General features: G+C 37.1%; 1 protein-coding gene across 2 annotated transcripts in view; it reads right to left on the bottom strand.

Moving 5' to 3' along the window:
• grm8b (glutamate receptor, metabotropic 8b) overlaps positions 1–17047 on the bottom strand; it is an 83182-nt gene that overhangs the window by 57411 nt on the left and 8724 nt on the right. The window lies entirely within an intron of this gene.

The raw sequence follows: 17047 nt of genomic DNA, 5'->3' as shown, positions 1-17047 counted from the left end.
CAATACAAATGCCACTCACCAACCAGCTGCTCATGTACACCAGTACATTCTCATAAACTGCAATCTTTTAAACACAAATGGCACAGATGTGAGAATCAGCTTGTGAACTGTCAAGCATTTGTGTATATATGTATGTGAATTCAAGGGGGAAAGGAGGAGGCTGATGTGTTAAGAGAAGATTGTGTTCTGCTGCTGTAAATTAAATGTGTTAACACTAGACCTGACATAACAAGCCTTTCACTCTATTTAGAGTCATGAGAAGGGGCAATATGACAGGTTGAATGATTTTGTATATTTAATATATGTTATGTCTGTAATGTTTGATCCAAGGGGAATCATAGTTGCTTCTTTACATTGTTATATTTGTGTTTTGCCCAGTTCTATTCACATTCAGGCAGGATGTCTTCTCATTGTAATTCTACCATTTATCAAAGAGAGACACTGCTTTGCTCCTAAAGGATCAACACCAACTGTCTAGACTTTCTGGAGCCCCATTTCTCACCTATCAATTACACCTCCACTTAGAACTGTATAAAGAGTTAGGCCAACTCACAGTATATCAGAGACTGCAAGAGTATGTCCTTACATGCTGCTGCTGCTCTTCATTGGCCAATCGCACCTGCAAATAAGTTATTTTTCTTCATAAATCTATGTGTTGCCAAAGTTCCCAAGGTAACCGAGGCAGTGAGAATCTGCAATCAAGTTAATCAAACTAAATACTAGTTTGAATGGACAGAAATGAATCAGTATGCTCTGGTTTTGCTTGTCAAAAAGGCTGCCAAGCTCAGTAAATTATTTCTTATCTAAAAAACAGGTACTATCTTAAGGATGGGATCATTGAAATCTGAATTTGCATAAATTTGCAATAACATATAAAGGACTTTTATTATATTTTTAAACTGAATATCTGCAGTAAATAAACTTTAAACCACAAATAAAAAAGGCCTTTAAATTGTCTACAGTGTCAAGCTTACTATATATGGTTCAGACTAATTGCAATGTAGAATTCAGTGCCAATTACAGCAGAATAGGATCTGAAAAATAAGCCCATCATTAGTAGCTGTGCAGATGAGAGAAGCATTTGACTATGGTTTTGCTTCTCCAGGATTACAGCAAGTAAGAGCAATAAATCATGCACTCACTCTGTACTGATACTGAGGTCATCCAGATGTCTTCACTCTGGGTGGTAGACAATGAATGGAGATATCGGGATTGGAATGTGAGAGGGTGCCCCTGGGTACAGCAGATGGCTTTCAAGTTCATATAGCTTACAATGCGACATTGTAGTCATGCTGTATAAAGAGGTAATTAATACTTTATCTTTAAATGTCTTTATAGTAACTATTAAAGTGATAGTTTAGTAATTCTTGCAAGTCTATGTCTGCATTAAAATGTGATGCTTTAGTCAAAAAGTGTTCATTATTTTGAAGATTTTGTTTACCTGTTATTATCTCTTTTGTCTAATCTCAACAATGCACACAGTTCTTTGTGTGTGGCTCCATAATGGAGCTGTCAAATGCAACAAAGCAACTCAGCACTGATAGATTACATTAAGACAGTACTAATTAACTTCTATGGTGACCTTTATTTTAAACACTTCCACTAAGAGGGATGGACACAAACTGCTTTTCAGCAAGAGAAATGTTCATACTTTTTCAGTCTCATTATTTTCTACCTCCTTCCCCACCTTTTTCTGATAAATGTGCCTCACATACCTGTACACCCACTACCCAACCCCCGCCTCAACAGAAAGCTTGCGCTGTTTTACCAGCTGGCAAAATTAAGTTATTATCAAAGCTATTGCCAAAAGTTAAAGCCTACAAACACCAGGAAAGGAAAATATATTTTTGCTCTGAGTATATTTTATACACCATTAAAGTATAGATGACATCTTTAGAATATTCCTCTTATTTAGCTCTATGTGCCACTGCAAAGAAAGAACTTGGTTATTATAATAAAGCATCTTCTTTTTTAGGATACAACTAAATCCAGCTGTATAGCTATGTACTATGTTGCATCAGGCTGTGTCCTTCTTGCCATGCATGTAAGGAAGACATTAGAGCAGGCTTGCCTGTCTGCTTAGAATTTTTTTTTTCACAGCATTTGTCTCAGATTCATCTACTGATCTTTAGCCTGGATAAACTAAGAAAAAAGCTACATGAGTAGTCAGTTGAAGTCACATATATTGCTCTTTCAATCATAACAGTGAATGTGGTATTGTCATTCATGGTTTAAGTTTATATTAATATTTAGAATGTTCAGTTAAAACCTTCACACAGATCAATATGCTCTGTAACTTCCACAAATGAGATATATCTTGTCTTTGATTTCTGAGCTGCTTTGAAATTCTCATTCAGGCTGGTGCCATATCACTCAAACACAATGCATATGTGAACCACCATTTTCAGCTTCACACCTTTCTCTGAAAGCATGTGCACACTGGAGACTGCTGTCTGAGCTGAGGTGTGGGACCATGCTTTTGGTGCTGTCTATGTCTCTCAGCTAGAGTTCAGAGGGAATCTTTTGCACTTGCATTTGGTGTCTGCCTATGTTAAGCTCGGCATGGTTAGGATAATTTTGGAAATTTTGTGGTTATTGGGAGGGGGGGGGAAGGTGTTGCAAGTGTGGATGTAAGTGACGTCTGCAGATCAAGCAAAAAATAAGTGCACACAATGTGTCTCAGGAGAGGTTTCAGAATTTCGTTTCACTGGTAATTAATGCTTTGGTTTTAAGATTGAGCGAGACTATATACAAAACAATTAATGTAATTAAATGATGATTATGCCTAGTCCTGTGCTAAGAGGTTTTTCAGTGAGGAATCCTCATTAGTGGTATAATTTAGGGAAACACCAAAAAAAAATGTTTATTCTGTCTCAGAAAAAATGAACGACTGTGCAAATGCAAAATATTAAATAAATCCTCACACATTCTTGACATAAACCTTTATTATATAGAAACATAGCTGATTCTTTCTGCTTTGTTATTGTTACTGAGGTCCATTTTTTCTTGTTCCCTTGCCTCTCATTGGACAGTTCCTTTAAAGGCTAGGCTGCAGTGAGACCCACTGGGGAATCAGAGAGAGAGGGCAAGAGAGAAAAGAAAGATTTAAGTACTGCATCTTCCACTCTAAATCGGTCATTGGTCTCACCCTTGCCTGCTGTTGACAGCAAAGTTCCTGTCCTATATGCCTGCCTCTTCCAGCACAGCCTAGTCAGGCTTTTTAGTGGGATTTTCACATTTGAAGTTCAAAACTTTAATTCAGCAACAAAATAACCCTGTTACAGTAAGCCTCTTTCAGCCCCCTATATATTCCCTCAAATAGAAATATGCCAAGGTAAATTTTTAAAGTGTAACAGTTGGAGTGGTAGAAATCATTTAAATTACACAACTATTGTAAACAATTTAATAGACTTGGGATGCAATTTACTAGTAAGCAGAGATGGGTAAAGACTAATAGTGATAACTTAAATGAGGCCATGTGATTTAAGGGGGTGATAATGAGGGTAAGGCCTGGAGGATCAGAAGGTTGCGCTGAGATTCTGTCAGCATGAAGGAGCAAACATGAATTACTCTTTCAAAGGCAAAGCTGATGATTTACTGATGGAATTGTCATAAGTCACCTCCCACGGGCAGCACAGAATCATTTTAAATATAACATTTGAATGAGAGCAAAGTATTCTTACTGCATATAAAAGATGGATGTCCCCAATGCTCTTCTAAGAAATGCCTATTATAAATGTTTATTTTCAATGTGTACTTTTTTCATTCTAATTCTTTTGTTGTTCATGTGGGTTTATGCATGCTTTATTTATCTTTGCATTTTTTTTTACATTTACAGTGTCCAGATGCATGATTAGTGCAACGGAGAAAGTGTGTTTATTGTGTTCAATCAGTGACATGAACAAGGCAGTTTCAAATGGCTTAACTGATTTATTTGCAAATGGGTGGATGCGTGCAAGCAGTAAAGAACACCTGGGATGTGGGATGTGATTGGCAAACAGTGTGAGGAAGGGAGTAAAGGCCTTCAACAGAACTGGTTATTTTTTCCAGTGTTGAGGACTTTGGCAAGTTTGCAGTAGTAGTGATCAGAATAAGGCTGTAACATCAGGAGAGTAGCAGAACATTGGGATTTGGAGAAATTTACCAGCACCTCTGATATTTGCCCTGCGCAGTGGAAAGGGTCTGTGCCTAGCTAAATTGTGAGTAGCTAAGCTTTTACTAATAGGTGATGTATGATTTGATGTGCCATCAGGTTAAGGGATTTTACTCTAAGGAAACTGTTACAGCCAGCTGCTGTGAGTGATTGTACAACATATAGTTCAGAGTTTCTTAACTGCAGTGGCAGGTGGGAAAGAGCAGCTTGTAGAGTCACTGTGTACCACAGATGGGACAACTATGTGTGGGAACAAGATTTAATGATGTCTGTGAACAAGGTAAGCTGGGGTCTCTCCTAACCCAGCATTCTGGGGAATAGATTTCTGCTGTGGAAGCTCTCTTGTCACCTTTGGCTGTTAACTTTTCTGTTATTTAATAACCAGTAGCTGCTAATGATGTAACCGTTGAACTCCTCTGATTGTATATAGCTTTTAACCTTCCACTAATGATGAGGTGGCAGCTGCTCTGTGCTTGTACTGTTGGCATTACACTTTGTTAACTATTTTATCCAGTACAATTTAAATAAAGAGAACTTGCAAACCCATGTGATGTGGTTAACTTGCTCATTGCCTAACAAAGCACTTTGGGTATTTTAACCATTTTAAGGGTAGAGTTGGCTCAAATAGTCCCAAGTAGTTCAGGCTTTTCTAAGCACTTTTTGGTAGTACAGCAGGCCACAGCAAGCATAATGCTATTTGTAATCTCCTGGTCATACTATTTATAAAATATTTATATTTGCATTTTCAATTATTCCAATCAGTTCTGTGTCATGATTTTAGTACAGGTATGTGTGTTACAAGGGAAAATTAGTTTCTATACATTGTTTATGTTATAGATTTTTGAATTTCAGCATGTCTAACTCTCTTTTGAGTGTTCATTTCATTTGCTTTGGCATGTTGACAAAATTAATGGCTTATTGACACTATGCACTTTCAGCCACCAATAACAGTAGCTCAAATGAAGTGGGACAACTACTCAGAGAGCATCCATGGCCATGCGCTTACTAATTGTTCAAGATCATCGTAATAATGAGGAACAATGCAAGCAAATGTCTAATTGGTGTGCTAGAGAACAAAATCCTAGGAGCCCTGAGCAACATAGCAATCTCATTAGATGGAAAAAGTGCTCACGGCTAAGGAAAGGATGGTGTGCCAAACAAAGGATTCTTCCTCTACAGAGATATTTAATTGTCTAGTTATACTACTAAACCTGCAAATCAGATAACCTCTAGAGATTATATGAATGATCACAAATGTTTTGTAGATATTTTTTTCATGTGATAAAGGAAAAATCTGGATTCCAGTAGCTGCAGCCTATGGCGACTCTTTGTTCTGTGCAGGTGTTAATTGCACCTTTTAGTGATGCCCCAATGTTGTGCTTTCAATCTACCAAATATTCCACTATATCGTCACTGACAAGTGAAAACCTTCTATCTCCAAAACAATAACTTTTCAGGAGAAGGAAAAAAGCTCTAAACATAGCATACATTCATGGAACTTTTATTAAAATTGCATGGTTTACTTTTCAAAAGACTATGGTAACACTGAACGTGTTTCATAGTTATTCTCAAAGATATGTTTATATATAATGTTGATACAAGGTGTTTGCACCATTTCATGTGGCGTTATGAGGCTTTGTTTGAGAACTCTAGCGTTAAAAATTAAACGTATAAAAATTAAAACTGAAAAAATTGAGATACAAGTTTTTTGTCCGATTGTCCGATATACTAATGTATATTTCTACTGCCTAGAAAATCACTGTATGAAATAGCTCAGTGGAGAGGTATTTCCTAGAAACCTAAGTAAAGCACCATGTCACAGCAAATGTCCACTCTGTGTGATCTAATGCTCCCTACCTGTAGATGCCTAATAACAGAGGATTTATGCTGGACTTGGGCTAAAGAAATATTTGTGTGTGTGTGCTGCTTAATGTCTCCCTGGTTCCCTTTCAGATGGATATTTATCTGACCACATACCTGAAAAAAATATTATCCTTCTCCACCATCAATCACTTTCTAATTATCAGAAGAGGTGGCCTTCACTACTGCCTCTACATCATCAGGAAATTTTGCTCACTTCAGATACTAGCTTACAGTATATCCACAAGGTCTCAAAGTTCAGAGCTAGCACACTGACCAGTGGCAAGAGACAAAGTGAAAATGTATAGAGGATACACCAATCCTCATATATAAAAACCTAAGTCAGAACCTTATGTCTGGCAGCCATGTTGATCTCTGAGACAATATGAAAATAACAGCCATTCATATGTTTCAGATTGCAATGAACTATAATCAGCATTTCAAATCTGTTAGCATAATGTTGAAATGTTGAAAGCTAAAGCATTCATGTTTCCTCATATTCTGTCTTTTTTCAAATTAATATGACACACAAAAACTGTAGTATGCTTTAATACAGTCAAAATTAAAATAGCAATAAACAGTCAAAATTAAGTCATAACTAAGAGAGCAATAACAAGAGTTCATTCCTGGCAAATGTGGCACAGTATACCTCAACTGTGCTATTTGGTTGGCATTTACAAATGTAGCCCTGGGATGAGTGGTAAAAAAAAAAAAAAAACACAACGAAAGGAAGGAAGACATAGCAATTAAGGGAAATCTCAGCTCTGCTGTTTCCCTTCAATTCAGGCTGGGTTATGTAAGATGCAGAGGGCAGGAGGCAGTACCATCCATCACCAACCTGCAAATTACCACCACATTCTTGTGCATTTTTGTGTTTGTAATATGCAAAGTAAAAAAGATCCCATGCTCTTTAGCATTGTCTTGTAAATTAAAAAACATTCACTGATAAAGAGCAAATCATTGTAATAACTCTGACATTCATATAGCGAGCACACAGAACGTAGCATGGCCTCACTTGCATTCGCAAGTGACAAATGCAGACATAAATGCAAAAATGATGAGAGGAAGAAGCAGAAATGCAAAGAGGGTTTTCAAAAATAGAGGGAATTAAATGTAAAAGGATGGCTTTCTTTTCACAGACACGTAAACAGAAGTCTGCCTGCAAAAGTCACTGCAGAATAGCTCTAGGATATTCTTTTTCACAATTAGGCCACTTTAGCACTTTCTGAAGTCACTAATTTCTTCACTAATTTCTTCATTGACCTTAGTCATAAGAAAACAGCCTGTCAAGGTGAGCAGTTTCCAGTTTATCACAAAGGAATCATCTTAGCACTGGCATTTTTGAGTCTCTGGCAAATAACCGGCTGGCCACCTCAGCCCCCCAACATACACCTTCTTACAGGGTAGATTCTGAAAACCCTTGCTGGTTGGATCTGTACTATGAATGGGCATCTTGCAGTCAGCATGCATGAGTGTTGTTCTTGATAGAAATGGGACAAGATGAATAATGCCACAGTTAATGTGTGAATTGCATTGACCTTAGGGAATAGGCTGTCACCCAAAGACCAATCATCAAATACATTTAATGTTTCTTGAGGTGATGTTCAGCTATAGAATAAATTACATATCAGGAATGTATGATCAAATGCACCTTTTACAAATTTGCAAAGATTGCATCAACCATTTACATCAAATGTATAGTATGCAACTTCAGTTCTTTTGTTAAATACACCTGTCACAGTCCACAGTGAGCCAAAAGCATTTGTTATTCTTATTGTTATTTATTATAAACATTAAATGTATTAGCAAATGCACTAAATTTTGGATCTTGAAATCAAATGATTTTTAGGAGAAAAAAATGCTCCTTTTGTTAGAATTTTAGTCATTTAGCACTGTAGTTAGGCTATTGCTGCTGTTAAAACCCTGACTCTGGCTTTAATGACATGGACCTATGACATAAGCAATTACTTCTGTGTCTGTAGCATTTTGCAACTAAGGTGAATATAATAATTCAGATAATTGCTCAAAAGAATTAGCAATGATAAATCATGAACTCATAGCTTCCAAAGTATTTGCATTGCAAGTACTATTATTCTTGTAAACAATACAGCCCTCAAGATTCAAACTGGAATCCACATATACGCAGGGAACAATACCTCTGGGGCACCATAAAAACATTCCGTCGTCATCATAACAAAACACCCTCTTGTCACCTCTGCTTGGACATTCGTGAACCCTGAGGAGAGGAATACTTTCTTTGGTAATGCTATTGCAAATGAAATATACTCACTCTAAGCAACAGCCATGTTGTATATGTGAGTATTTTCCACAGAGTCACACGAAGTAACTAACCACACAGCATGGTGTAACTGCAGTTATAATTATTGGTGTAATAACAACCAGCCAACCAAACTCTTGCATTTAGTTACATTCTTGTCAAACTCTGACTGCACATATCTGCATCTTTCTGCATAGTTTTGCTCTTATATAACCCCACACCTCAAAAGGAGTTGAGAGTGTGTTTGGATGTCTTTGAGCAGAAGCACAGTTTGCTATGGCTGTGGCTCATTAGGTTTGGCTATAACTGCTGCCAGTGTAACAGAGCCCCCTGGTGTGGTAATTGCTGGACTCTAGCCAGAAGCTTCCAAGCCATCTGATGCTCCTATGCTGCAGTGCAGGTGCACAAATAGTGTCTGACTGTGACCACCACAGCATGGTGTGCTTTAAGCCCACCTGTAGACAGCAGAGAACAAGTGAGAGCATTATCACAACATTGCAGAAAATGAATATTTCTCTTATGCTTATTTGCATAGTTGCAATAATCTTTGCAGTCATTTAGCAGGTCTAGAAATAAATCTCCTAATCAGTTGCATGGAAAAGGTATCTTATTTAACATACTGAACACACACTAGTTTACCTTGCTTAACATATCCAAATAATGGTCCAAAATGTCTGGATGTAGAACTTATTTTCCACTTCTCACTTGCTTCATGTCAGTATGAGTAGTGTATAATGGTGCAGGGACATACAAACTTTTTTTTAAATGAAAAGAAAGTGGAACAGCTACAGTGTCAGACTGCTTGTGTCCTGGTGGTGCAGTAATGTAATGGTTGTATGAGTGTGGATTGTAATTATTTCCTTGGCCAATGCCATGTCTAACTTCATACAGTTAACAGCGCAAGACTAAGTAACCTTGTTGTTTTTAAAATTGCCACTTGACCAATAACTGAAAAATATAAAACCTTTATGTAATCAGTATGAACTATTATTAGATTTGGCCTGTATTACACACACACACACACACACACACACACACACACAAACATGTGCACACACACATTCCTTGGAATCTGTTGGAGCCACTAACTTGGGGCTTGTAGCCCCAAATGCCTCTTTTACCACTGGGACATCCTTGGTGTTGTTGTTAACCTTCCACATTCTCTCTTTTTCTTCTTTCAGTCCTTGCTATATTTCTAACTTTTCATATGCCATCCTTTGGATGTTTCCATCACCTGGGACTGCCACATCTATTATCACTGCTGTTAATATCACAGTGTCTGGTTGGCTCGTCACTACTTGTTTATGTGTCTGGGTCTGGAGGTCCCACAGGATTTTAGGCATGTTCTTCTCCACCACTCTGCAGTTCCTCTCATTTGGAATTGCAGGTGTCCATCTTATATGCCTTGCACATGTTCTTGTATATGATCCTTGCCATTTGGTTGTTTCTTGTCTATCTATGTGCATTGCATAGCGACTGAAGTGCAGATGCAAATGCTGAGAAGAGCTAGCTTTATGAGCTTTATTTTGAGCAAATCCATAAACAGTAACCATAGTTCATTCCTGGGTCAAAAATCCAGAATACATGACATAAGACACTAAAGCAAACACAAAAACTGACAGTGAAACTAGAGGTGGAAACAGTTTTGTAGCCAATTGTGAACTATTGTCTTTTTAATCTGCCCTACATAAAAATATGACCCATGCGAAAGTGTGTTTTTGCTGTATACATTTTACAGCATTATACTCTACAGGCTGTACCAAATAACTCAGGAGGACTATATAACAGTAGGTGGAACAAACTGTAACTTGCACTACTTACTGTCAAAATGAAATGAAAAGAAACCTAGCCTTATGCATTTGAGAGGTTATGTTGTTTTTTTTCCTGTTGTACTGAACTTGTACCGAATTGTGTTGCCCAAACTGTGGTGTGAACCGCACCGTGACATCTGTGTCCCATTACAACCCAATATACATTAAGTTGCAAGATGGGGACTCCATGGATTAGACTTGTTTTTTCAGCACATCCCACAGATGTCTGTCTGGGCATTTTGAAGGCTAAGTTAACACCTTGAACTCATATTCCACAAACCACTGCCACTGCCATTAGGGAACACCATTGCAATGAAGGGGTGTACTTGGTCTGTAATAATGTTTAGGTAGGTGGTACATATCAATGAAACATCTACTTGAATACCAGGACCCAAAGTTTCTCAGTAGAACTGTTCAGAGCATCACACTTGCTCTGCCATAGTGCATCTTCATGCCATTTCTCCATGTTAGCGACGCTCATGCACCTTGCCATCCACATGGTGTAAAAGACAACATGATTCATCAGACCAGGGCACCTTCTTCAACTGCTCCATGTTCCAGTCATGATGCCCATTATAAGGCACTTTTGGTGGTATACACAGTGAAGTACCCTGTGTTCTGACACATTTCTATCATATCCAGCATTAACATTTTTGTTACCCTGCCACCGGTTCACCAATTGTACTTCCCTGGATCCCTTTTGGTAGGTAGGTAATAATTACTGCATATCAGAAACACCTCACAAAACTTATCATTTAGTAGATGCTCTGATCAAGTCCTCTAGCTATCACTATTTGGCCCCTGTCAAAGTCACTCAGATCCTTACGCTTGCCAGTTTTTTCTTACTTCCAACACATCAAATTCAAGAACTGATTGTTCACTCACTGCTGATATATCCCACTCCTTGACAGGTGCCATTCTAACAAGATAATCAATGTTATTCACTTCACCTGTCAGTGGTCTTAATGTCCTAATTATGGAGTTCAGGTGTTTCAGTCACACTCACTGCAAACAGGTGTATAAAATCAAGCACATATCCATGAAATTTCCATATACAAACTCATGTGCTTTCCATTTCCAACATGATTGTGCCTCTGTGCACAAACTGAAGTTCATAAACACATGGATGAATAAGATTGGTGTGGAGAAACTGCACAGAGTCCTGTCTTCTATCCCACTGAACACCTTTGGGATGACTTGAAACACTGATTATGAGCCAAGCCATCCCATCCAGCATCATTGCCTGACCTCAAGAATGCTCTTTTGACTAAATTGGCACAATTGTGGAAAGCCTTTGCTGAAAAGTGGAGGCTGTTATAGCTGCAAAGCTGGGGCAAACACCATATCAATGCCATGGTTTTAGAATGGGATGTACAACAAGTGCATATAGATATGATGGTGTCTAGCTAATTTTGGTCATATAGTGTGTGTATGTATACCTTCCCAAGAAACTCTAATAGGTTACACAAAACACTAATAATCTATACTGTTAAAGCAGCAGATTCCCCAACAACTGTGATGTTATTCCCATTTTATGATAAGGCATTATAAACAGAACGTGTGATAAAACTACTCACTTGAAACCATTTCAGCCCCATGCTTGTTTGAATGTTGTGAGTTGAAAATGGCATTAATTTTTCTTAAAGATGTATGTTGTATATAACTTGTAGATCACTGGATTGCATGTCCTTAGGCAAGCTCTGATCCACATAACTGAAGCCTAAACCACACCTCCTCCCTTCAGGTGAAGGGACATAAGACATCTGAAGCCAGTACAACCAACATACTAGCCACCATATAATAAGTAGTTAAATAACCAAGCTATACTAAACCTTTCAGAACTATGTACATAGAATGTGACTGATTTTACATTGACCTATGATCTCATGGTTGCTTAATTCTTATTACATAATTATTATAAACTATAGATAATAAAGATAAATATGGATATACATTCTATGAACCTCAGAAAAAATACAACCTTTTTTCCATGAACAATAAAAAACATTTTTAAACATTTGTATATCAGATACAGACAACATGCAGTGCATGTTCTCAAGATCTATTCTCTAAAAGCCTTCCCATGCAAATGCTATCTTAGATTTTTCCCCCTTAAAACTGTTTGGTAGTTCAGTGCATCACACAGATGTTTTTGGTCAGGGTTTTTTAATCAGCAAGACATAAGTTAAATTAAGTCTTGCTGATTAAAAATGCCTTTTCTCAAAATTCTTGCTAACTTTTACTAGTCCTCGCCACTGAAGAAGTCCACTCACTTCCTTCAACCCCACATCCTCCATCCTTCTTTAGACATGCATGGATAGCTTATACAATAACAAGAGAGGCTTCTTGTAGATATGTTTCCTGATTGGTTAGTACCTTGTTGAAATATTTCATTTCATTTTTTCACTGATGATTACACAGCTTAGGTCACAGAGACTTTTATTCTGGGAGCATCTATTTTAGTCATAACTGGCAGCATGTAAACACAATTTATGCAAAGTGTTAATAAAATCACCACTGACATCAACCTTAATCTGTTTTGCTAGATACACAGTACATGCCCATGATCTGAATTTCGCAAACATAAAAAGACAAATAATTACAAATAAATAACCTTGAAGGTGAATGTGACAAAGACACATGAGCACAGCTGATCTATACCAAAGACAGTTTCAATAAGATAATGGGATTTCAGTTGCAAATGACCTGACCGTACATTACATAAATGATAGAAAACCTGCTTTCTAAATGAAATGAAAAGGCTTGATTATAGGCAATCTTAAGGTAGTTTCTAGGAGAAATTTTATATAGTCAGGACTTGATTTGAGGTGGCATGTCAGGGGAGGCCAACCTCCCAATAATAAAAAAAAATTGTTATATATCATTATGTAAGACATCTATTATCAATATTATAAATGTATCTATAAAGAATTGCAAAATATTAACTTCCGCTTTTAATACAAACAGTTTGGGGCGATCTGACCACTTTCCTCCCCTTTACAGTGGAGTATTTTGTTCAGCACATGTAGCCACTGTAGTTTAGATTCAGAGAGGCACAAGATATATTTCATTTTAGGTTAGCAATTTCTATATACACCAAAACAGCACCCCAGAGGCCAGTCTTTTATTTATGTGAAAAGAAGTCAGAGGATTCCTTGTGTGCATTTGCCAAACAATGTGATCAGGCTTCACTTTATAATGCTGTTGTGTGGTCATTCTCTTTAGCCTCTTGGCCTCTCTGTTGGTATGACTATTCATAATGACATAGTCCACGGTGCTCAACAAATACCTTTTAGCTGTGCACACCAAAGCCCCTCCTAAATATCTTAAATCACAACCAAAATCCACTCTGCAAAATAATAACAATGACTTGATATTTTTGTCAAATGTACTGTAATTTACATTTTGACCTAAAGATTACAAGATTGCGAGAGATATCATTCAGAAAGTAATCAAATAAACATTTTACAAATTCTTGACAAGCCTGACATTAGAAACTACAAAAACTGTACAAACTATTACATTATTTCACTTTACCATTCATTTTTAACTTCATATCTTTTTGATTTTAAAGCTGCAGTCGGTAAGAGTACAACTACCAGGCCCCTCCCCCTTCTCTGCTTCACTCTAGCCCCGCCTTCAAAGCCCGCCCCTGCAGAGGACGCTACTGTGCATGTTGTGAAATGTCAACATTGTTGCCCAACAAGCAGAAATAAATTACATAGGAAAACTAATCTACAGCAATATCTATTTGGTAAAAGAATAGCTAGCACACAATAATTTAATTGCTTAGATGCCTACTTGATAAAGAAACTGTCATGAGTAGTGGTAAATGAGCACAAAACCGCTTATAAGTACATTTCAGTGTGAGAGCACAAACACACATAAATATCAAGAGAAAGACCAAATAAATGATACAACTGCCTGGGCTCTTCCAGCAACACCCAATAAAAAAATGTAGCGTTATCACTGAAAACAAGATAATGTTTGTAACATCACAGAAAAGTGAGAAAGTTTTCTGTAAATTTTTCAAAAATCAAATTAAAAAATCAAACAGGGATCGATAGCTACCTGTCAGGTAGAATTGTGACTAAATCGTCATCGGTCCTGAATCCTTTCAGGCTCCGTAGCTCCTTCCACCTCTGAACTTCTGCACCAATGTTTTATCTCAGACTCAGTCTAAGTCTTATTTTTTCAATTACTTTTCTTCATTTGTCAAGTTCTGTTTAATTTTATTTGTTATGTAAGTTGATTTTGGCAAAGGTGGGGTAGGCAGTTTTTCATAACTGATAGTGGCTGTTCATGCACCATTGTTTTACGAAATTGTTGAAGTTCCTGACTGACTGACTTGCGCTTGACCGAGTGAGCATATGCATGTACATTCGCAGTGATTGACACTCAAGACATTCCTCCTGGCTCTGACTAGTTGTTTTGAACCGGGTGCAATGGATTCTTGCAAATGGAATTAGGATGACTAGGTGGAGCCAGAAGATGTTGATTTTTTCACAGATTATCTTTCATGACAGAGACAGTTTTAGCAAGTTTGACAAAACATTATTTTATATGAGTTATCTTTATATTTTTATACTACTGCTTTAAAAATGTTTGTGTATTTGAGCAAAAGTAGCAGTACATGAAAATGAAAACAATACTGATCAGACGGGTGATTAGTTTCCTTTTTTCTAACAAAGAACATGTAACATAAGCTTTTCAAACAGCCATTATGTATAGTATTGATTCATCTCAGGGATACACATTTCACCAGTAGATGACAGTAATGCACCTCACTGGATTGAAACTGTTACAAAACCCTAGAAATATAAATCTGTATCAGGGATCTTACAGTTTTAATAGCCAGCTCAATCTGTAGTTTACTAATGCAGGCCCAAACCTAAAGACCAACCTCATCTGACTTACCTATATGAGCCTGAACTCCTGAAAATAAATATACCCAATCAAACTTCAAATCAAATGTGTAATTCTATTAATGGAATGTGAACAAGTGATATTTATGCAATATCTGTCTTTACTGGATAAAACAGCTTTAATTAAGCCCTAGCACTCTTTCTGAGGCTCAGAATATCTACATTCTCATGTTCTAAATGTATATTTTTAAAGTATTTATATTGTTGAGTGTTGTATCACTTTGTGGACTGTGTCCACACTGGTTGCAAAATTAAAAAAAACATTTTACTCCTTGAGATAAATACAGAGGGTCATTGATAAGGCACATTCACTGAGTATAGTTTTCCTTTTCACCTTAGAAAGTCCTTTATACGCCACAAGCCAGGGATTAAATGTACAGGTTAGCCTCTACGAACTTGACAAAACTGTTTAAATCTTAACAAGGAGTGAGGCTCTGTGTTTTTTCTTCCCTTAAGAATTGAACCCCACGTCTTCTATTTCATAATCATTTCCAAGTCTCAAACAACTGTACCTTAAGACCTGCATGACTGTCCTCATTTTTTGTTTTCTGCGGTGTAATTCCCCTTTAATGGAGCTCCCATTTACTGTGGTATATCCTGCATGGCTCCTGAAGAAAGCTCATGCCCCTTGCAATTCCCAACACCAAGTACTGACCTTAAAATAATATGTATGATAATTCAAGTCCTCTGTGGTCCCAACACTGATAATATTGTAGGACATCATATCAAAGATGAACTGTCTGGTCATAGTACCTAACACAGGGTTATGTTAAACTGATTTTAATTGTCCAATGCCTTGTAAATATAACCTAAAAAAGCAGAACCATAAAATGTCAAATGTGCTATTAAAATGGGGCTATTAGTTTTTGTTTTAAATGTATCCTTGTTTAACTTTACACCATGATTGCATATGTTTGAAATTTAACATGATTAATGCATCGAGCATTATGTATTAAAAATCCCCAGTGCTCCACCACAACAGCAGAATTCCATTAAGCCAACTCCGATAAGCACTATGCATGCTTTTTACATGTCTTATGGATTGCACATGGTATAGAGTGTGTGTGTGTGTGTGTGTGTGTGTGTGTGTGTGTGTGTGTGTGTGTGTGTATATATATATATATAAAATTACAATGACAATTATGCATTATATAGATTTTAATGCTAAGAATCCTACATAGAGTAGGGTTCATAGTACCAGCAAATTTACACAGTTAGCTAAATACAACATTCAGAACATTACTACTTTAAAATATTTCATGACTTGGTATGTCATCTTACAGGAACATACGGTATAAGACACATGCCCCTATTAATTACCACTCAACATCAACATCATTTGACATGACATCTAAACAAAGCTCACATTTGTTATGACCTTGTTAAAAAGGCATCATGCATCATGCATTTTTAAACAATGATTAAGTGTCTACAGTGGAAGTGCTGTAAGTGATCAGTGCAATGCACTGAGCTCTGCTTCTTAAATGCATTATGCCTAGCTAACAAATTATGCTGTTGCTTTCATCAATAATCTGATTAATTATCCCTAGAGAAAAGAGAGCTTCTGAGAAAATTACCTCTATCACCAAATTTTATGGCTGCAGGGATAAAGGCATGACTCATGATTGAGGGGTTAAATGGACTATGTTCTTAGAAATTGAATTTCAAGCCTCATTTATACTTAGCGAGCTAATACCTCATTCACACCTTATCAGGCCTAAGCAAACACTTCCAATTATTTTGTCCCCATCAGATTGTATTACAAGTGCCAGAAATATCAGTGGTGGCACAACAAGGGCCAAAGGACTCTGGACTGGTCTCTCAAAGAGGCACATTTCTACTTTGTGCCTTATGCTGTAATGCTGGAGGAAAGACATTGAGGAAGTTATTTTTCTGCACATGGTCACTGTTTTTCAAAACTATCGAGAATATATGTGAGTACATATAGGACTTGGTCCAACAGCTGCTTAACTCAAGTCTGTATTTCTTAAATCTCAGAAAAATAGACTGCAAGAGGATG

Source organism: Electrophorus electricus, chromosome 4 (genome assembly GCF_041902795.1).
Source record: "Electrophorus electricus isolate QZ-2024a chromosome 4, ASM4190279v1, whole genome shotgun sequence".
NCBI classification, from domain to species: domain Eukaryota; kingdom Metazoa; phylum Chordata; class Actinopteri; order Gymnotiformes; family Gymnotidae; genus Electrophorus; species Electrophorus electricus.
Note: the sequence above shows the minus strand (reverse complement) of the source record. Positions and strands in the feature narration are given on the sequence as shown.